The sequence below is a fragment of the Staurois parvus genome, unplaced genomic scaffold, assembly GCF_062004578.1.
Source record: "Staurois parvus isolate SC_StPar_1 unplaced genomic scaffold, SC_StPar_1.0 ptg000898l, whole genome shotgun sequence".
NCBI lineage: Eukaryota > Metazoa > Chordata > Amphibia > Anura > Ranidae > Staurois > Staurois parvus.
The window spans coordinates 950093-972919 of record NW_028318694.1 but is presented as its reverse complement, the minus strand read 5'-3'; positions in this window follow the sequence as shown (position 1 = coordinate 972919).

Genomic DNA, 22827 nt, shown 5'->3' with positions numbered 1-22827 from the left:
TGCCCATCATTGTTGCATATCAGTGCTAGCTCATCAGTGCCACCTCATCAGTGCCACCTATCAGTGCCTATCAGTGCTGCCTCATCAATGCACATCAGTGAAGGAGAAAAATTACCTATTTGCAAAATTTTATAATAGAAACAAAGAAAAAAAACTTTTTTTCAAAATTTGTGCTCTTATTTTGTTTATAGCGCAAAAAATAAAACACCCAGAGGCAAGTAAATACCACCAAAAGAAAGCTCTATTTTTGTGAAAATAAATTATAAACATTTCATATGGGTGCAGTGTTGCATGACTGCGCAATTGTCACTCAACATGTGATAGCGCTGAAAGCTGAAAATTGGCCTGGGCAGGAAGGGGGTATAAGTGCCCGGTAGGCAAGTGGTTAAAGTAATAGTAAAGGTTCACTGAAAAAAATGAGCAAACATGGTATATTTACCTGCTCTGTGCAGTGGTTATGCACAGAGTAGCCCCAATCCTCCTCTTCTCGGGTCCCTCGCCATGCTCTTGGCCCCTTCTTCCTGCTGAGTGTCCCACTCCCAAGCCACCTCTGTGTGTCTATGGGACACATAGAGAGTGGATCAGCCCCCCCCCCCAGCACCCTCCTCATTGGCTGTGATTGACAACAGCAGGAACCAATGACTCCCGCTGCTGTGTCCCAGTCAATGAGGAAGGAGAGACCCGGGAGAGCTGCTTCTCTCGTGCACAGCGCTGGATTGCAATCAGGCATAGGCAAGTACTGGGAGGTTGAAAAGGTAAAAAACCTTCAGCCTTTAGAACCAATTTAAAAGAATCTTTAAAACTTTGGCTGCAGAGTGGTAATACAGGCACTAGTTCTGGGGGAGATATTTAGGAAAATGCATTAGCTACTCCCACTCAGGCGTGCAAATGTAATGTTGTTGTAGATGTGAAATGGGAGCTTTCCAGTGGCTGCACTGTTCTAAATCACAGGGGGTTGTGAACACAGTGACCACAGACATTACCCTGCATGGCTGTCATTATCATTGGCGGGGAGCTGCAAGTGATTTCCAATACTAAGTCTTGGCATTCATGAGGAATACATCCATCCTAGATTGTAAGCTCGAAAGAGCAGGGCCATCGAACCCCTCGTGTATTGTATTGTTACTGTCTTGTCTCATGTTCTGTCCCCCTTGCTACTGTACAGCGCTGAGCATACCCTTTGGCGCTATATAAATACTGTATAATAATAATAATAAGTGAGCATCACAACCATGAATGTACTGTAACTTTGGTTTGGGTGGCCATGGATTAGCATTAAAATTGGGATGATTACTCAGTAGCATGAAAAAATACACATGCGCACTCACATATACAACTTTAAAATGCGATATGAAATATTTATTGTCGTATAAAAGCTTGGTTATTTATGGTTATTTTCTTGTAGACTCATCTGAGCATTCACCGGCAATGAACTCTAACAACATTTGCTCGGTAATTATAGCAGTATGCCTTTACTTTCTTAACAAAGGACTGAGTCATTTATCTTTGCTGGATAAACAAAAAAAACACACCAAAAAACTGTACAGCATAGCTGAATAATTGAACAATGTAAGTTAATTGCAAAAAATATACAATAAAAATGTCTAATTTCCTGCTTATTATATTACTGCAATGCAATTCAAAAATAAATCTTTAATCGGTATATGCTAGTTGATTTATATATTTTTCCTACATGCTAATTGCTAGTACAAGAGGCTTGGAAAAACACCAACACACCAAAGGAAATATTTAGACTATATCATGGAGACAGGCAAATATTTATTAATGTATAATTTTTCAGACTTTTTTTTTTGTTTGACTTGTAAGGTTAAAAAATAAAAGCACACCAATTTAAAGCAGGTTTTGCACTATTTTTAGTCGTGTTTTTGCAAATTAACATATACTGGAAGGTCAACCTGCAGTCCAGCTGCCAATCCATGACAGAATATTCACAGGAGAAAATGTAGAATGAGTGTGTGTGTGGGGGGGTCCTAGGATTTCTCATTAATTTTCTACTTTGGCCACCTCATTACATTCAGCGGTATACTGGTAATGCTAAGTCTTTAGGAAGATATCAGTTTAAAGAAAATTCATTTTTCAGAAATCCTTCTCCCTGGAGCCCATGATTCCTTTGACTAAGCTGAACTTTGCTAAAAGAAGCCTAATATCTGATCTAACTCATATTTTAGGCACACCCTAAACTGTTCCACTATATAATAGGGTTCTTCAATGGTTCATTAAAAGACACCCCAGTACACAATCGAATGAAAGAGTTGTGTGGTGTATATTCAGAAGTATTTAAGATAAAACTTCTGTTAGGGACAGTTGTCAGTTAAGAAGCTTTAGAGACATCTTTGCTTTAGAATATGTATGATTCTAAAAGAAACAAAGTTTATTAACCGCTTTCCCACCACCTTATAGCAGATATACTGCTACAGGATGGCAGGGGTATATATACGTGATTTTACATTTCCGGGTAGGGGACGCGCGCAAGCCGATTACACTCCAGCACCCGGTGATCGCTGAGCATTACCGACGGAGGGAGAGAACTATATGTAAACAATACAGTTATCTCCCCTGTCAGCTCTTGCACACTGCTTTGTATATCTGAGCATAGCACAGCCATACAAAGCAGTGTGCTTACAGTTGAAAGCACTAACACAGCACACAGTAAAACAGCACACAGTTAACCCTTTCATTGACCCACATGTTAACCCCTTCCTGCCCAGTGCCATTAGTACAGTGTCAGTGCTTTTTATTAGCACTGATCACTGTATTGGTGTCACTGGGGATGTCAGTGAGACCAAGTCAGTTCCTCCCAGTGTCAGAATGCCCGCCGTAGTCCCGCTTTAAGTCTCTGATCGCCGCCATTACTAGTAAAAAAATAAATAAATCCTAGTAAATATACCGCCATTTGTAAATGCTATAACTTTCATGTAAACCAATGAATTTACACGAATTGGGATTTTTTTTTTTAGCAAAGAATACATCTTGGCCTAAATTTATGAAGAAATTTGATTTTTAAATTTTTTTTACTGGACATGTTTAATAGCAAAAAGTCAAAAATATTGTTTTTTTCTCAAAATTGTCAGTTTTTTTTTCAATAGCAAAAAAAATTAAAACCGCACAGGTGATCAAATACCACCAAAAGGAATCGCTATTTGTGTGGAAAAAAAGGATGTTGGGCGCAGTGTTGCATGACTGTGCAATTGTCAGTTAAATTAACGCAGTGCCGTAACGCAAATAATGGCCTGGTCAGGAAGGGAGGTAAATCCTCTGGAGGTCAAGTGATTAACACATTACCATTACACCATAACTTTATAAAAAAAAAAAAACAAGAAAGAAAAAAATTGGCATGGTAATGAACTGGATTTTACCATCTGTTCGACAACAGTTCATGCACATGTAGGTCATGGCAGGCAGGAGAAGTTGTTAAGATAGCAGGGGTTCATGGAAAGACATATGGGCATTATTTTTGTGGACCAAAGTGGCCTACTTTAAAAATGGATGCAAAAGTCTGATGAATTGTGGTAGAGAGTTCCAGAGGATGGGGGAAGCTCTGGAGAAGTCCTGGAGATGAGCATGGGAGGAGGCAAGGGAGCTAGAGAGCAGGAGGTCGTGCGTGCAGCAGAGAGTATGGTTTGGGTGATATTTGGAGACAAGAATGGTGATGTAATTTGGGGCAGAGTTACAAATGGCTTTATATGTTATTGTTAATGTTTTGAATTTTATCCGTTGGGCAATGGGAAGCCAGTTGAGGGATTAGCAGAGAGAGATGGCAGATACGGAACGGTTAATAAGGTGGAGGAGTCTGGCAGCAGCATTCATGATACACTGAAGAGGGGATAGCTTGCAATGAGGGAGTTACAAAGATGAGGGAGTTACAATAGTCAAGGCGAGAGATAACAAGGCAGTGAATAAGTATGGGTAAGTAGTACTAGTATCTTGGTTAAGGAAAGAAGGAATAAATGCATCTTTCCCACATTGGCCTGAATATGTACTCATTGTAGACAAATTATGCTACAAATTAATTATTGGTATATACAAGCTACACTGTACTGGCAATCAGTTTTAGTGCTGACATAAATCCAGAGGCCATTTAGTTTAATAATATATAAAATAAATATAAGAATAATAAACAAATCTCACTTTGGCTATTTGTCTACAAATCACATATAAGGGAGGCACACCCTGAACATGGCCTCTTTGCCATGCTTGGGATCACAAATGCCTACAGGATAACAATAAGGTGAACAGACATTTACCAATTGTATAGTAATATTTCCATTTATTTTTTCAGTGATTCTGTTTAATTAAGAAACCCTTTCATTGGGCTCAGAAGCTTTCATTGGACTCAGAAGCACATTTGGCTGACTCTATTTTAGACTGTAGCTTTGCTTGAAGTTACTAGAAAACTCTGAGATGTTATAATATACAATGTTCTGCATACACTCACCCTGATTGAAGTGCTCTTCAAGGTGTATATCTCAAGTGGACTATTTGAAGCAGATCACACAATATTGATTTAATAGTAGTTAATTATGTCAGGCTTCTCTGTTTATTTATAAATCCTATCAATGAGCAATCATTTTAAATAAATCTTTCTAGATCTTTGAGGTACTGTTCCCCTCTGCTCTCAAGCAGCACCTCCTCTTGTTCCCACCTTGTAAGCACTGATCTCCACATAAGTGCATATGGATGGTTTTTATGATGTTTGTAAGTACACATGATAAAATAAAACATTTGTACTGTAGTGTGGATTTTGTAGTTATTATTGATATTAATAACCATTAATAATTTCTTTGTATATTGTATACTTTAAATAGTTTACCCACTATTAACTCCTGAAAAAAGTTGGAAATCAACAACACGCTTAGAGTTGATTACTCATCTTTCTCCAATAATGTTATGATTATACTAATGGACTTCTAGAGGACTGAGTTCTAATTTTTCAGAATAATAGACAGACGCATGAGGCATATGTTGTTGTTGTATCAGGCTCAGTTATGTACTAATTTATGACTGTTTAAATAAAAACGAAAACATAAACTTTTATTGTACTGTATGCACTTTATGACTCTTTCCGGTACCCTAAAAGTCCCTTACTCTTTTCCTCCTATATATTGTTTATACTCAAAATATTGGTACTATCATACATCTTGAATAATCTCAGGTCCATATACACTCTTCTTGGTACTTGTATACAAATCCTATTTGAGTGAGTACAACACCAAAAAACAAAAATATTTACATGCATTTGAGCAAGACCTAAAAAAAAAAAATACTTTCAAAGTTACAGTTAAAGAAAGACTTATTTTGAGATACTGGTTTTATTGATGTGTTTCTTGCTGGCAGGAGGGTCAGTAAATATTGGTTGATTTATGCACTTGCAAAGAATTGCTCTGTCCATGTGCACCTCTATCAAAAATAAAAAAATATTGATTTCATTTGGACAAACATAGGTGTCACAGTTGGTGCTCTCCCCCCTCCACTGGCCCGCATCTGGGATGACCCCCTGCTGTCTCTCGTCCTGCAGCAGCTCTTTGAAGCCGAGCTGCACAGGACAAGAGGCGCGGCCCCTCTCACCTCTGCCACTATCTTATCTCCATCCAGCAAGGCTGGAGGGGACAAAATAGCGAGGTTCACACCTCTCTGTGGAGAGGTGCGAACCTCCTGCAGAGATGTTCCAGACCATGGCGTCAGGATGACGCCGCACGATTCCGGCATCCACAGCGTAGGCACGAGGAGTTCCCGAGCTTGCGGATGCCTCCGGACAAAGGCCGCGCTCACGAAAGCGCGACCCATGTCCAGAGGGGCGTGCCTCGTTGCCGAGCAATGGGGCACGCTACCCACAGCCCGCCCACCGTTGCCAGGACGACCGGGAAACATCCTGCATCAGCTTAAAGACTAATGCCGGCTCTTCCCGTTCATCCTCTTCTGCTGCCAAGACCCCAAGGATATGGGGGACCCCAGCAAGCCAACCCTGCCTGAGACGCCCAAGCTAAAGGGGGAGACCGCAGCCACCCTGCCTGAAGACCCCAAGGATGGGGGAGACCACAGCCACCCTGCCTGAAGACCCCAAGGATAGGGGGAGACCGCAGCCACTCAGCCTGAGCCCCCCCAAGGATAGGGGAGACCGCAGCCACTCAAATTGAGACCCCCAAGCTAAAGGGGGAGACCGCAGCCACCCTGCCTGCAGACCCCAAGGATAGGGGGAGATTGCAGCCACTCAGCCCAAGACCCCAAGGATAGGGGGAGAACGCCAGCTGCCATGCAAGCCCCAAGCTAAAGGGGAGAACCACACTAGCTGCCCTTTACAGGCACCAGAGACACGGGGGGAAAAATATTACCATGGACTACGGCATGCATACTCCGGACTCCAGCAGGTACCTGTGTTGTACTATCTTGTGCCCTGAGAGCTCGGGCACCCTGTCGGATCCGTGAGTGTATGCTTTCCCTGTTTTGCTTGAACTGTTTTGGTACTGCCCCTCTACCTCACTGTTGGATTACAAACTGCTGTAGAGACTTTAAGTTTGCCCTTTGGGGCTGGACTACAAGTATTTTGGCCCTCTCCTTGCTATTTCCATACTGGGTCCTGTCCCACTCCCTGCAATCCCCCTATTGAGTGACTGTCATTAGTCTCAATAAAGCTTTGTGTGTTTGCCATCCGCCGTGTGTGTTCTGTCCTGCCTACCCTCCGTCACAATAGGAAACAGAGCTAACCTATAGAAAATACAGCAAAATATGTAATTTAATTCTTTACATGTTTGTTAATTATCTGACAGTAATTATCCAGATGAATTCCTCAATAAATTGCCAAAAACTGTAGTGCGGTACAATAACACGTTTTCCAATGTGACAATAGTAAGTTTACCTATAATGCACCCTGACAGACAATGGCAAATAATATATTACCAATAAAAATATAACTTTATAATTTGTTTTACAAATATTGTACATGGCATGTTGGATGTTCCAAAAAGGTTAAATAAAAGTGTTCTGTAAAAAATAAACCTATGAAAAGCAAACTTCTCTAGCCTGAGCTTAATTTTTAGATTGTGTCTCGTGTTTAAAATTTTAGTGGCAAAACCAAGAATAGAAACAAGACTGTTAGGACTCATTAAAGGGAAACTCTATTTTTTTTTAGTCTGTAAGCCTTTAAACTGTTTTGTGACATTTTTATTGAACACTTTGTTTTACAAATGTATTATATATAACACAGGAGCATTTTGGGTTAGCTAAAGACTCAGCAACATAGACATTGTTTGCTTTTAAGCTTGTTAGAACTCTCCTGTCACTGCACCGAAGACTCATTGGCCCTGATTCACTATTGGGCGTGGGCGCATATTTATGGGCTTAAGCCCAATTTTCATGGGCGTCCGTCCATTTTTGACCCTGCAACCTAATTCACTATTGAGCAGAGCCCATAAGCAGACGCCCAATCTAATTCACAAAAAGACACACGCCCGGAATCAGACTCACAAAAGCAGACTTGCTAAGAAGCACGTCTAACACCATGAAAAATCACTGTAGAGACATGTTCACTTAGAAATTTGCTTTGCCAAATATCAGGACTTCACTTTAAACAATATCTGCTATTTCCAAAAAAATTAAGAATGTGTTAAAAATCGTTTTTCTCAAGGAAATCGACACAGTAAAAATCTAGATGCCCGTGCAGTGTCTTTGGCAGATAGAACTGAGCATGTGCAGAACACATTTTAGTCCTCTGCCATGGGCGTTTGCTTTTTAGCCACTGACTAATAGTGAATCTGATTGTGGATTCCTCTGACAGCCGGCACTCGGTCGCGACTACTGTGTTTAATAAACAGCATTAAGCATATCTTCATGTAATCTAATTAGATTTCCTTCGTTTTAGTGATTATATTTTTGTTTCTTATCCTTTATAATTATTTCTGTTATGATTTTACTTATTTTGAAGGTCTAGATAAAATTTATTTTGAAAGCTGAATGTAAAAATAAAGGTCCGCAATAAAAAAAAAAAAAAAAAAAACAGCGTGGGTCCCCCCTCTCATCCATACCAAGCCCTTCGGGTCTGGTATGGATATTAAGGGGGAACTCCATGCTGAAATTTAAAAAAAAAACAGCGTGGGTCCCCCTCAATATCCATACCAGACCTTTATCCGAGCATGCAGCCCGGCAGGTCAGGAAAGGGGGGGGGACGAGCGAGCGCCCCCCCCCCCTCCTGAACCATACCAGGCCACATGCCCTCAACATGGGGGGGGTGCTTTGGGGCAGGGGGGCTCCCCCCCCCAAAGCACCTTGTCCCCATGTTGATGAGGACAAGGGCCTCTTCCCCACAACCCTGGCCGGTGGTTGTGGGGGTCTGCGGGCGGGGGGCTTATCAGAATCTGGAAGCCCCCTTTAACAAGGGGGCCCCCAGATCCCGGTCCCCCCCCCTACGTGAATGATTCTGCGGTACACGGTCCACAGACTCATTCACAAAAAAACTAAGTGTGGTGTAAAAAAAACACAGTACAGGGTCTTTGACAAGTCCTTTATTAAAACAATGTCCCCCGAAGTAGATCCAACGTCAATCGCGGCGGCGGCGACCCGAAAAAAGGAAAAAAAAAAAAAGGTTCCGCTCCCGTCCGAGGCTTCCAGCCTAGTGAAGAAAAGCCTAGCTGACAGTTCTTATATAGGTATGGGCGGGGCCAGCCGGGGACATCATCCCAGTGACCCGCCCCATGTCACATGCTTGCTGTTCCCGGCTGGCCCCGCCCATACCTATATAAGAACTGTCAGCTAGGCTTTTCTTCACTAGGCTGGAAGCCTCGGACGGGAGCGGAACCTTTTTTTTTTTTTCCTTTTTTCGGGTCGCCGCCGCGATTGACGTTGGATCTACTTCGGGGGACATTGTTTTAATAAAGGACTTGTCAAAGACCCTGTACTGTGTTTTTTTTACACCACACTTAGTTTTTTTGTGAATGAGTCTGCGGACCGTGTACCGCAGAATCATTCACGTAGGGGGGGGGGACCGGGATCTGGGGGCCCCCTTGTTAAAGGGGGCTTCCAGATTCTGATAAGCCCCCCGCCCGCAGACCCCCACAACCACCGGCCAGGGTTGTGGGGAAGAGGCCCTTGTCCTCATCAACATGGGGACAAGGTGCTTTGAGGGGGGGGAGCCCCCCTGCCCCAAAGCACCCCCCCCATGTTGAGGGCATGTGGCCTGGTATGGTTCAGGAGGGGGGGGCGCTCGCTCGTCCCCCCCCTTTCCTGACCTGCCGGGCTGCATGCTCGGATAAGGGTCGGTATGGATATTGAGGGGGACCCACGCTGGTTTTTTTTTTAATTCCAGCGTGGAGTTCCCCCTTAATATCCATACCAGATCCGAAGGGCTTGGTACAGATGGGAGGGGGGACCCCACGCTTTTTTTTTATTATTTATGCAATAAAGGGAATTATTTTACATTCAGCTGTCAGTGGGGAACCCCGCTGACAGATGAAACATTAACTCATGGCTGTCGCTCCTACAATCCCGCATGAGTTATGTTATCAACTCATGCAGCATTTTAGTAATGAAAACCAATGCAGCGCTCATGTTTCAGCTGTCGGCGGAGTTCCCCACTGACAGTTGAATGTCAAAGTATTGCAGTGATTTATAAACAGTTCTTTAAATAACTGGCGTGGGGTCCCCCCTCCCATCCATACTAAGCCCTTCGGGTCTCGTATGGATGTTAAGGGGTAACTCCACGCTGAAATTAAATAAAAAACAGCATGGGGTACCCCCCTAAATCCATAACACATACTTATCCGAGCATGCAGCCCGGCAGGTCAGGAAAGGGGGGGACGACGACGAGCGAGTGCCTCCCCCCCTCCTGAACCATACCAGGCCACATGCCCATACCAAATTATTCAAACATTTGTAAACAGACCAATTAACTGAAATGGTTTGACATTTGTACCCCAAATATGACGTTCCCTGAGGCGTTGGTAAACCGAGGTACGCCTGTATTAGTATTGCAATCCTTTGTATTGGGATACATAGAACCATCATACATGTGAATTGGCAACATAGCACAACATTTGTGTCACATTGGAGATATCTGGCTAGTTAAACTGACCATGCCCAGGGACCTAGGATTGATTCACAGCACAGAAATACAGGCTGGGTTAGCAATGTAGCTCCGTGGGTTAGTGGTTAGCACTGCTGCCTCACAACTCTAGGGTTGTCGGTTCGAATCCCAACCCCGGCGAGGTAGTAGCATGATCTCCGTGTGTGGCTGTCTTCACATACATGTTCTGGCAACATCTTTGCATTCTGTCTAAATGATCCCTAAAATGTGAATTAGAATGAGGCCTTGTCTGTTGAAACACCTTCAAAGCTGCACCTTATGTGAATGTCATACAATGGGATAAGATAAGGGCCTGAATCACTAATAGATTTGATAATGATGGTTTACACTCCACCCACTTTTGTGAAGGATTTGGCAAGCAAAGAGCTGACAGAGAGAGAGAAGAGTGAGACGAAGAAGAGTGAGCGAGAGATACATATGAAGAGTGATAAAGAGAGACATTCAGAAGAGTGAGCGAGAGAGAAGAGCGAGCCAGTGAGACAAAGAAGAGTGAGCAAGAGATACATACTGAAGAGTGATAAAGAGAGACATTCAGAAGAGTGAACGAGAGAGAAAAGACTTGGTTGGTGAATCCACACATCAAACTTGTCACAAATCCTGGCGTGCATTTTTCCCCCAAATGCATAGCAGACCCTTATCCCAGCAGGCAGGTACCGCACGCCTTCAAAGATTTATTTCCTTTGTTGATTTTCCTGCTTCGCTCACACTATATGCAATTGAAAATTACTCTTTAAGTTGCCAATTTTACTGTGTTTTCTAGAGAATTACTAACTAGTTGTGTTTTCAATTGTGTGTAGCATCGCGATTTCTATTTGAGTCTAGATGTTAAATTGCTAATAAATGGCCACAATTCTCAAATACCTTTGAACTCTCGCTGCAACAAATGGTGTATGTTAATACACTCACATTCATTATATCCAATATCAGGTACGATGTCAATGCACAAATCGCACCTGAAATTGCACACCCTGGATGTGACTTGTCATGTGATTGGCATGGCCAGCAGCTTGCTCTTTGCATGGCAAATTGCACCCAATGTTACTGGGGGCCAACACCACTGTCACATCTAATCCGATGCGGCAATTGTCCAACTTACAGTGAAGTTCCACGAGTTCACAATCCAATTGGATGTGAACAGAGCCTACAGTGGCCAATAGGGTGCGACTTGGTCTACGATTTGCAAGTCGCCTGTCATGCCAATTGCATGGCAATCGCAAACAATGTTACTGGGGGCTACCCGGTCACATTAAAGCAGATTTCTAAGTGGTGTTATTGACACCACAGTCACATCATGTGACTTGCATAGAAGTTGCATGATTTCAAAGTCGGGGTACATGGTGATTTCAAGTGCAATTTGCAAGACATTCGACATCGATCTCTCAGCAAATTGCATGAAAAGTAGTGTATTCATTACTCTATTATTACTTGCGGCTCCTACCAAGTTTGAACCACAACAATATGAACGCTCCAATAGCGTGCTCATTGAGTGGGACTTGGCATGTGATTTGCACAACATGCAAGCTGTAAATCGTCTGCAAAGTCGCACCCTATTGTCTGCTATTAGAGTGACCACATGGGTGCGTTTCAAACACTGATTTCTATAGTAGTACATGTACTACTTTAGTGGCAATTTGCATAGAGATCTGTGTCAGATGTCTTGAAAATTGCATTGAAATGGTCAACTTTACTGTAAGTTGCATGATTTGTAAATCAGCTTTGCCCAGAGTGTAATGTTTGGTGATGTTTGATTTCTGGAGTGTTTTACCAATTGATGGGAAATTCACCATACTAGTCAAATCGATTTGTCATTTTCAGTATTGCATACAAGATGTGGTCATGTGACTGTCTTAACTCATGCGAGAATCTGGAGGGAATTGTGACCATAGTAGCAATAAAGGTTCCAATTGGGGTTCCCTTTCACATCCCTGCTCAATGTTCTGTTGTATGCTGCACACGTACATTTCACTGTATATATCTTTCTGATTTGTGGGGCCTGTATACCAAGGGTTAATGCAGGTAGGAAGCGGATTCATCAGGTGAAAACACTTTCACTGACCAAACTAAGGTCAGTGGTGGGTGTGGCTTCATTGGGTGTGGGGCCTTGTTTGGCACGCTCCAAATACAACCTAGCTTATATAAAGATGTGCAGTAGGGAGTGATTTGGCCTGTTACTAGGCCGGGTGGTTTGTGACTAAGTCCTTGCTTGTAGTGGTTTGGGGGAGGAAGAGATTTTGTGCTGAATTGCCCCAGACACCACTCAGGCTGTGTTTGGAAGTGGGCTGGAAATGTTTGCATATTTTTGGCCTTGTAAAGTGTGTTTGTGTGTTATTGCACAATGATTGTGTTTTTTCTTTTTGCATTGAAAGCCTCACACATGTCAATCGTTTTGTTTAAAATCTGCTCTTGTTTTAATTTTGCTTGCTTATTTAGACTCAAATGCATTTTTCTTACAAACCTGCTGACAAATGTATGTGTAGGGGATTTGTAGAGGTGGGAGGGGATTTGTAGAGGTGGGAGGGGTTTTTCACATATGTCTTGTTTTCTTTATATTTTGATGTGTAGACTTTTTTGTGAATGGATCTTTATACTAAATGATTGTGTAAGTAAACCTTATGTGCACGAAAATGTTACTTGATTCATCTTCCCCTTTGTTTCCTGCTATAACCTGAGCACACACAGTTCATTAGAAGTATCTTTAGATTGTAAGCTCTTATGAGCAGGAGTGTTTTATTTTTGCCACATCAATCCTATTTTTGTGACTCGCCAAGATATTGACTGTACCTACTTGTTCCTGCTGACCAAATAAATGAAGATATATTTGATCAATAAATGTTTCACCGATGTTTTTGTGTTTATTTTATGTTCAATATATGAACAACCTTAATAGTTACTTTGTATACTTATATAATCTGCTCAAATGTAGCTTGTAAGAGTGTGAATATGCAAGTGGGTGCAAACTGGCTTTTTCAAAACCAAACAAAAAAATAAAAAAACCTGCTTGCACCACAATATTATGTACTAATGAATATGTCACATTCACTGTGCAGCCAGCTACAGGTTTTCTACTATTTGATTTACAGTAATAAAATAGTCCCCACTGTATGTTGATTTTTGGCCTTTGGCAACAAAGATATATTAGCCAAGGTTTAAAAAGAAAAAAAATCACTAAAACACACATTCGCGAAAGCTATCATAGCCGTGCATAGAAATGAGCGATCGTGCATAGATATGAGCGATCGTGCACAAATAAACGCCAAACAGGTGTCCCCCATGGCGCACGAGCAGCTATCCTCCTGGAAGTCCGTCATCTGGTGCGCACGCACCCGGAAGTGGTTGTGGGGAGTGTAAGTGGATGAGAAGTGGTTGGAGGTTTTGTGTTGGTTGAAAATTTTGATAACTTTATTGGCATTTGGACATGGCGAGAGCACAGTTCTCAACTGAGGAGATGATCCTTATATGTAAAGTAACTGTGGCCATTGCAAATATGTTTATAACATGTGAGGGACAAGTAATTGTAATTTTGTGGGTGGGGCCTAGCAGAATCTCACTTGGTGCACATGCTACTTATCGGTACATTAGCTCCTGGGTATTGATGGGTCAATTATATTAACCACTTGCCTACTGGGTACTCCTACCCCCTTCCTGTCCTGGCCAATTTTCATCTTTCTGCACTGTTACCCTTTGAATGACAATTGTGCGGTCATGCCACATTGTACCCATCTTAAATTTGTATCAGTTTTTTCAGACAAATAGAGCTTTCTTTGGGTGGTATTGACTTGCTGCTGTGAGTTTTACTTTTTGCTCGATAAACCACAAAATCGCTCATAATGAATAAAAGGCTGTTTATATTATAACATTTGGTAAACTGGTAATTTAGCAACACTGATGTGCGTTGATAAGGCGGCACTGCTGGCCACAGGTGGGCGGAACTGTTGGGTGGCACTGGTGGGCACTGATCATCGGGGCCGACCCCTGCTTTGATAACTGCTGGTTCTCGGCAGTACTTTCCACACATTCTGACAGCGTGATGAAAGTGCAGCCAAGACCCGGCAAATGCATTTCCCGGTGATCAGCGTGTCATTGGACATGGCTGATCACATGGTAAAAAGCCGCTGTGATTGGTCTTTACCACATCACGTGATCAGCTGTGTCCTTAGGACACAGCAATCACGGAGAGCGCGTTCTGCCAGGATGTCATATGACACCTTCCCAGAGCTGCCTGGATGCAGTGTAGCGTTATTCGGCTATCTGCGGTCGCCAAATAGGTAACCAGCTAGGCCTTCATGGCTAATCTTTGAATATCTGGACATGTATACTGCATATAATGCATTACATTCTACAATGTGTTGGTGTACATGGTATCACAGTGTGCAATGTGTTGCTGGATTCTGCATGACAGTGGACAGCGTATCACAGTGTGCAATGCGTAGCTCCAGCCTGCATGACAGTGTACAGTGCATTACAGTCTACAATGTGTGGGTGTACACGGTATCACAGTGTGCAATGCGTTGCTCCATCCTGCATGACAGAGTACAGTGCATTACAGTCTACAATGTGTGGGTGTACACGGTATTACATTGCACAGTGTATTACAGTGTGCAATGCGTTGTACACTGCAGTGTGCACTAAAGCATTTTACACTCATGCACTGTACACACTAACGCATTTGACATTTCTAGTGTGCAATGCGTTAGTGTGCAATGCCTTGGACAGTACAATGCATTTGCAGTATTGGTGTATGTTTATTAAGCACAGATAATTCATCTGATTTTAGTTACAAGGAGAAGTCTTCTCTGTCCCCCTGTTTATGAGGTGGAGGACAATTGTTTTCCGAAGAGGAGAGGAGACATTTTTTCAAGGAGATCTGTATAGATTTCCAGAGATATGTGTAGATGGTTGAGGGGCTGCATGTGATCTCCGGAGATAATTGTGATTAATGATCACCTGAGTTAAACCAGTGAATGAAAAGTGTAAAAAAACATGGATTGAAAATAATCTGCACTGACCACTGTGCTTTGTCAAGCCACATATTGGCACATTCTGGTGTCACACAGATGCGATGTGAAATTTGCAGTGTTTTCTGTGCAAGCGCTGCACCGCATCACAACCGCAACCCCTTCATGCCACCTGCTGCGGCTTTCTAGGTGAAGTTACCAACACACCAATATTGGTACACAAAGCGTATTGCGATTTGCCAAATTGGATGGCATGCCTATTCACACCCATGTGCATACCCTGAAAAAGGGTCCTGCACATTTTTGGCCCGGATGCGGTGCAATTTGAGGTGTGCAAAATGTTTGTCTCTAATTGCAACGCACACAAATTGCATGTGATTTGCCCAGGAGTGCGGTGTTAGACCACAATGCATGTATGTGAAGCCAGAATAAAAGGATGTGGATTTTGTCTATTTTTACTTGCGCATGTTAACATTATGTAAGTGCATTTTTCTTCTGTTTAACATGCTATAGAAATGCAACATGCATTTGGATGGAGTGTTTTTGTATGTGCATTTTGGAAGTATTCTAAACACACATTGACCCTAGGGCCACACCATATCTTATGCAGGCCATAGATGGGTCGAAAATCGGCCGATTTTTCGGCCGAAAATAAAATCGGCCGATTTTCGGATCGTTGGTGGGCTATTTGTTCGGCCGTTTTTCGGTATTTTGGCAGATTTTTTTTTTCGGTAAAGTTGGAAAAAAACGGCCGAATTTGCCGATCGGCCGATTTTCGCGGCAATGATGGGCAAATCGGCCGATTTTTTTACTGATAAAAAATCTGCACATGAGCAGTGACCTGCAAGAGGAAGACAAAAAGAAGAAGAGGATGATGATGATGAAGATGATGAAGAAGAGGATGATGATGAAGAAGAAGAAGAAGATGATGAAGAGGAAGAAGAGGATGATGATGAAGAAGAAGAGGAAGAAGAAGAGGAAGAAGAAGGATGAAAAATGAGAGGAATTCCAGTATGGCAAAAAGTGTCCCTGCAGAGAGCTCCGCTATTTCTTTGACAGTTCCTTGACATTTACAGCGGTTGCAACATTGTATCTATTTGTTTCCGAATAAAAACATCTGTATCCGAAATGGATACAAATACATTGTTGCAACCGCTATAAATGTCAAAGAACTTTCAAAGAAATAGCGGAGCTCTCTGCAGGGACACTTTTTGCCGGCTGTAGACGGGATGAAAATCGGCCGATTTTTTTTTTACCATTGCTGGTAACGTCGGCCGCTTGAACAACCGATTTTTCATTTTTTAAAAGAAAAATCGGCTGTTTTTCTCCCCGTCTATGGCCTGCATAAGCATTAGTGTGCCTGGGGGAGGGGGGGACCTTTGGCCTTTCCAAACACAGTAGATGCTCCAAGAATGTTTCCTTAAACTCTTGAAATGGTTAAAAAGGAAAGACACTCTAGATAGCCTGCACTGAGAATTGACGACGTGTCAATGATTATTTGCTCTCATTTTTCAGGAGTGGTACTGCTTGCGGTTGAAGCTGGTAGAAATCCACCTTCACGTCCTCCACTCACCTTCACTTGTGGCCAGTGGATATTTTGTGGCCGCAGGCAAGAACTGGCATCGAGGACCTGCATAATGACCCTGGCATGCCAGAGGTGGTTTGGAAGCAGCACAGCAATTTGACCATCCCTTTCCTCTATGTTGGTTTTAGGGGTGCAGAATTGCTTCTCGTTCGTGAACGGACTGTCGCCGGATATCAGAGTCCCCATATTTTCAAGATATGTTTTAGCCATGTTGGCTTATTTTTATGTTATTTTCCAAGTGTGTCGCACCTAACCACACAGTAGTGTGGTGCCATGCGTATTTGTGGCTGTGAATGGGGCTGTTTTTAATAGACGTGTGTAGGTGCAACAACGTTTTCATCATGGTACCTGCGCACATCTACACAGGGCATTGCATTTCTTTGCTGTGCTGGAAAATGTGTGTTCTTGCATGCGTTTCTGCACCACCAATGGTGTGAACAAGTCCTAAGGGCTGGTTCACACTATAGAAACAGTCTAGATGTGTTCCTGATGGGTTTTTTTCATGCCCTTTTGGCATGCATGTTTAGTGTGTTCCAGTACATTTTGGATGCGTTTTGGACATGTTTACATTGCATTTTTGTATCCCTTCCACTTATTTTTTTCTATTTTCTTTGTATTCAATGTAGTTAGGGACATGTGCGTTTTAGTACATTCAAGGACGTTTCAATGTGTTCCAGTACAGTTCTGTGCAGAAACAATGCAGCGTGGTCAACTTTGTTTACAGCACCTGCAATGCATTGAAAATGCAAGCGCTGATGTGAACTATGACATTGACAACCATATAACCTTCTTTCTGTGCGTTTGTGATGCTGAAAAAGCAACTGAAACACATGTAGTGTGAACTGGCCCTAAAGGTTATTAGAGGTCAGGGAACAGGACTGACCAGGAATTGTGAATTCAATCAGACTAGTGGTGAGATACAATCAGCAATTGTATAATAATGTGAGATCTGAGCTGTAGCTGATAGAAAATGAGACACATTCACTTGATCAGTAAATAGATAGTTAAAGAGTGGGGCGGTGATCCATAGATTTGCATATGGGACAGGTGATGATGGGGTGGGGGAGGGGGTCAAGTTGTATAAGGAGACAGATTTAAAAGAGAAAAAAGTTACAATGAAATATACACGGCATGAAACTTGCACATGACCTAATTGGCAGAAGAACAGTACGCAAGTAACATTCATCCACTTTCTAGTCATTAGGCAAAATCATAATTGATTGATCAATATTCCTGCCACAACCCAGAAAATTGATCTCCATTTTTTTGGGATGTTGCCAAGACTGGGATTAGAACCCATGACCCAAGTGCTGTAAGTTCTGAGCTCTAACCACTAAACCACTGTGGGAAACACAGTTTGAGTTATAATGTAGAATAGTTACATTGTTTAAAAATGATAAAGCGAGCGCTGGTCAAATGATATAGACTAGTAAAATGGTCTTACACAAGATAAATATAACCACGAACAGTAGTGCATGAACTCGTGAAAGGTCATCCACCCCTGTGACAGTGTACTACACTATTGAGCACCTTTCTGGCTCCTGTGGCTGAGCTAATTCTTCCCCAGGACCATTTGGGCACCCACCCTGATGGATGGATGGATGGAGCTGGATGACTAACCCATAGCTGCCAGCATACTGCTGCACCCCCAGATGTGCGATGTGTATAACCCATGCACATTAATACTTTTGTTCTGGTGAGTGTAGACCAGTCCCAAGGGTGGTTTACCTTTCACGAGTTCATGCACTACTGTCCGTCACGGAGAGAACACATGTGCCATTCATAGGCACTCTCTGAGTTGGTACTCTCACACCAAGGACATTCCATTATTCAGGAATAATTATATGAACTTATTTTAGCACGATTTACCAGTTTACATCATTATTGCAATTCTTTACACTTTTTGGTTTTTACATGCGTTCATTATTGATCACATGCATTTATAGCGCTGCACTTGTCTTTAACATAGAATAGTTATGTGATTAAAGAGAATGAAGATATATAACTATATTGGGAAATTAGAAGTATATAAATTATTTGAGATATAAGTGTGAAAATGTTTAACATTTGAAAATAGAATGTATGACATTCATTAGTAAATGCAATACTTTCCTGATCATTTTGGAGAAACAGCAAAAAAAAAAAATAGCAAAAGAGAATTTTCAGAATGTAATAGTACAGCTGTATTAGAATTTTCTATCAGAAAAACGCCAATGTTAATAAAGCCCGCGCTTGTGCGCCATCTAGCGAATATATCCGGTATTGCACCTAAAAATGTGCCAGACAGGATACCTCATTCACTAATGGCAAAGTAGTCAGTAGACGCTCGTTAATGAGCTTGCTAGACGCTGGTCAGACCACTGATTGATTGACCGGAGTCTGCCTGAATGGTCAGTCTCTGCTATTACACTCACATCTTAGTGAATCAGGGCCCTTGGGTTTGATTTACTAAAATAGGCTATTCACTCAGTGAGTGAGGAAAAGCTCTGCTGACTTCCATCATCCAATCAGTTGAAGCACACTTTAAAAAAAAAATTCCTTGCACTTGAATGAGAATTCTTTGCAAAGTAAATTTTCACTACATTCAATAAGCTAAGGAAAATTTCCATTGCAAAATGTAAATTAACTTGTAAAGTGAACAGCCTTTTTGCTTTTAGTAAATCAACCCTGGTGATTTTTGTAAAGTAATTACTTCTTTTAGAGACTTTTTAGATAAAAAAAAAAAAGCACAATGAGAGACTGGAAAAATTAAAAAGGAAACTTTTCCACTTGCTGGCTCAAATAGAAACATTCAATACAAATATGCAAACTTTGCTTAATGTACAATAAGAAAAACTTTATTAAAAATGCTTTCTGCTGTCATTGTAACCAATGAAAGAAAATATTTATTAAAACCACTATGAATTCCATTTAGAGCAGTTTTGCAAATTTTACAAAAAGAAAAACTTAAGCAGGTTCCCCAGTGTTATTATGCCTAAGTGTAGCAACAGCATTTTCTTTTCTGGAGAATGGTCATCTGAGCCAGCTGGCTGTGCATTGGGTGAGCCTCAATGGCTCAACAGTCCCCCAGCTGTGCAAGGAACTCTCAATGACTCTTCCTGCCAGTGGCACTAGTAAATGAGAATTAGAGCATTGGGAAATAACATCACCTCAATGAGGGTTTTCTATGGATAGAGGTAGGGTGAATAAAATAAAAGAATTAATAATCAAAGAGGCAGTGGGGTGAGTTTTAGGAAACTTTACACTGCCCAGAGATGGGTTTTAAGTATAGGATTCAGGCCATGTGACTGCCATTTCCATTCTTGACACTTGGTTTTTGTCACCCATGATAATGAACATCAAGTGTCAGTATTCTGACACTCATTAGCCAGTAGAAGAAATGCTTCAGTAGTATTTTATCCAAATCCAAGTATTATAGGTAAGGTATCATCATGCAACATTAATTCGCAAAAATATGTCATCAGACATATTCCAGAAGCAGTGCCCCAGCTTCTAAAATTTCTTTAACCCAATATAAGCTATAATAAACCTGTGATAATTTCTATATATAATATTCTTGATTAGTTTGAGTGTTTGTAGAAATCTGGAAACTTTTATGCATTCAAGTTTCCATTATTTGGAAGAACTAGAAATCAGGTAATCAGCAAGAAACATTTAAATTTTGGAATTGCTGTCAACACAAGTCTCTGGGGTGGCTGGGGAGAAAGTTCACAGTTATTGTTGGAAGCAAATTCAAGTCTGAATTGGGAAATCCTTTTATTATAAGAAAGGAATTCAGTTTGTCTTTCTCACTTGCCAAGGGAATGGAGTTCCCAACTAGGTCATCAAGCAGCCTGTCGTTAATGACCTTTCAGTAGAATATTGTTATAGATGGGAAACCTACTCCAATGAGTTACATGAATAAGAAGTTTCAATAAAAGGTTTGAATGTAAAAGTTTGATTTTGTTAATTTTGTCATTCTAATAGAGAAATAGGAAGAAAAACAAACAAACAAACAAACAAACAAACAATATGTGATAAATACAAAATGCAAAAGGTTCTGTTTACATTATTGAATCTATGTATACTGTAGACTCAAATGATCTAATAGCTGAATTGCATAATAATTGTATTTTGATCAATATATTAAAGGAAATGTATGATGATTGACAATATATTACTTTGTTTATCATGGCATAGACTAAATAAAAATGTTTTCCTTTTTTCAGGTCAGTATAAAATCTTCCATCTGAAATTTCCATATGCAGAGAGCAGGTAGAGTTTTTAGTTTCTTTTCATGTTTTTTCAGGTTCTTTTTAGTCTTCATGTTGTTTATAGATCTCAGTAGCTCAGACAAAATGTACACACAAGTGAGCCCTCCATTTTCTTCCCAGTCTCTTTGTCACTTCATAAGAAGTTTCAGTAGGAAAGAGTGGAGTTTATTTAGCAAATGGGCACAAACTGTTTACTTAGGGGATTGTTCAGTTGGCTTACCAAAAAAGGACGAATCAATCCCATGCAAACAAAAATGTTACTAATTAAAAAGCTTAACATAACATCCTTATCATCTGTGCATTAACATAGGATTATCATGGATCACAAATCTTAAACAAGATTTAAAATGAATGGTTGTCATTCAGCTTAAAGTGACATTAAGCAATTTCCTAATTTTCCAAAAATAATCCATCTACTATTTAATGGCCCTGTAATCTATTTTTAATTAAATTGTTTCTTACTGTGTTTCTGCCTCCTTGTAATACCCTCTGGGAGCTCCTGAACCTCTACTTTTTCCTTTACTTCTACTTGTTATGGAAAAAACAGTGCATTTTAGTTGTGGTCATGCCCACTGCTCTATGCACATCACAGATCCCACAGTTCATGATCCCTAAATTCATGTTGGAAGCAAGCAAGAGAGGATGGTTATGTTCATACATACAGTGGGACCATGCAGAATGACTGTAGTCACCCTCTTACAGGAAGTTGTACTGCAGCAGCAAAATAAAATAAAAGAACTTGGAGATTTTTAACAGGCTGAAAGCAATATAAGCTTTGTTTTAAAATAATTTAAGAATACGTATTTTAAGTATAGTGTCACTTTAGGGATAACTATTTTTAGTGGAAATTTGCAGCTAGAGAAGGTACCTTTTACTTTTTCTTTGTGCTGCTTCAGTTCCACTAACAATGTGTTCACAGAACTACACCTCTACAGTTTAAAGCTGAACATTAGGCAGATATAAAAACCACACATCAATGCAGCTCTGTAATCATTCATATATTACCCAAAAGTGTTTTTTTAAGTGCAAACAGTGTAGATACTTGAATTTGACCTGGTATTAGTCTTTTGCAGTCCTTCCACAGCAGGGCTGGAGTATGAGAGGGAGAAGCAGTACAAGGAACTGCTCAGTTTGTGGGCTGACAAGAAGCATGCTGATAGAAGAAGAAAGCAGATAGCCAGAAAAATGATCTCATTATAGTGCTGCTTCTCCATTCACAGGCTGGGACAGGTCCAGGGCAACCTGGGCTCAGAGGAAGTGGTTTGAATAATGCTGGATATCAGACTGAGGATATCTAGCAGCAGGAAACAGTATTATGAGGGAACTCACTGAATAAAAGGTGAATATTGCAGCAAAAGCTTTGTTATTTTGTCTTTTAATGGTATATTCATTTTATTTTTACCTGAAGTTCTTATTAATTAATTTTTTTTGCTGCAGTGAGTTGTCTACTTCATATTTCCTCTTTGTCTCATATCACCTTCCATGTCCCCCTGATCTTTGCTCCTGTTCATCACTATGACTAAGAGTTCGATTTGTCATGAGCAGAGGAAATAACTGAAGCTATGGTATCCAGGGCTTCAAGACAAGCCTCGCCTTTCCCACTCCTAGATTGGTCATGAACACATAATCACCCCTTATACTACCCCTGACATATTTGTTGCAGCATGAGATAACACCAAAATGACATTTCCCAGTTTCTCATCTAGTGCCATACTTCTTTTTAGATAATGATGACTTTTTTTTTAAACAAAATTCTTAACTGCTCCCCAAAACTGACAGCAATAGCATACATTAATATTTTTTTTAAATCATTTTATTTGACAGTTTGCATGGGATGTTGAGTGTTTGACAGAGACACGGTCTGAAGCTTGTCAGTGCTCTGTCATAAAAATATCCTTTCCACTTAAACTTGTGAGTCAAAATTATTTTATGTAATTGGAG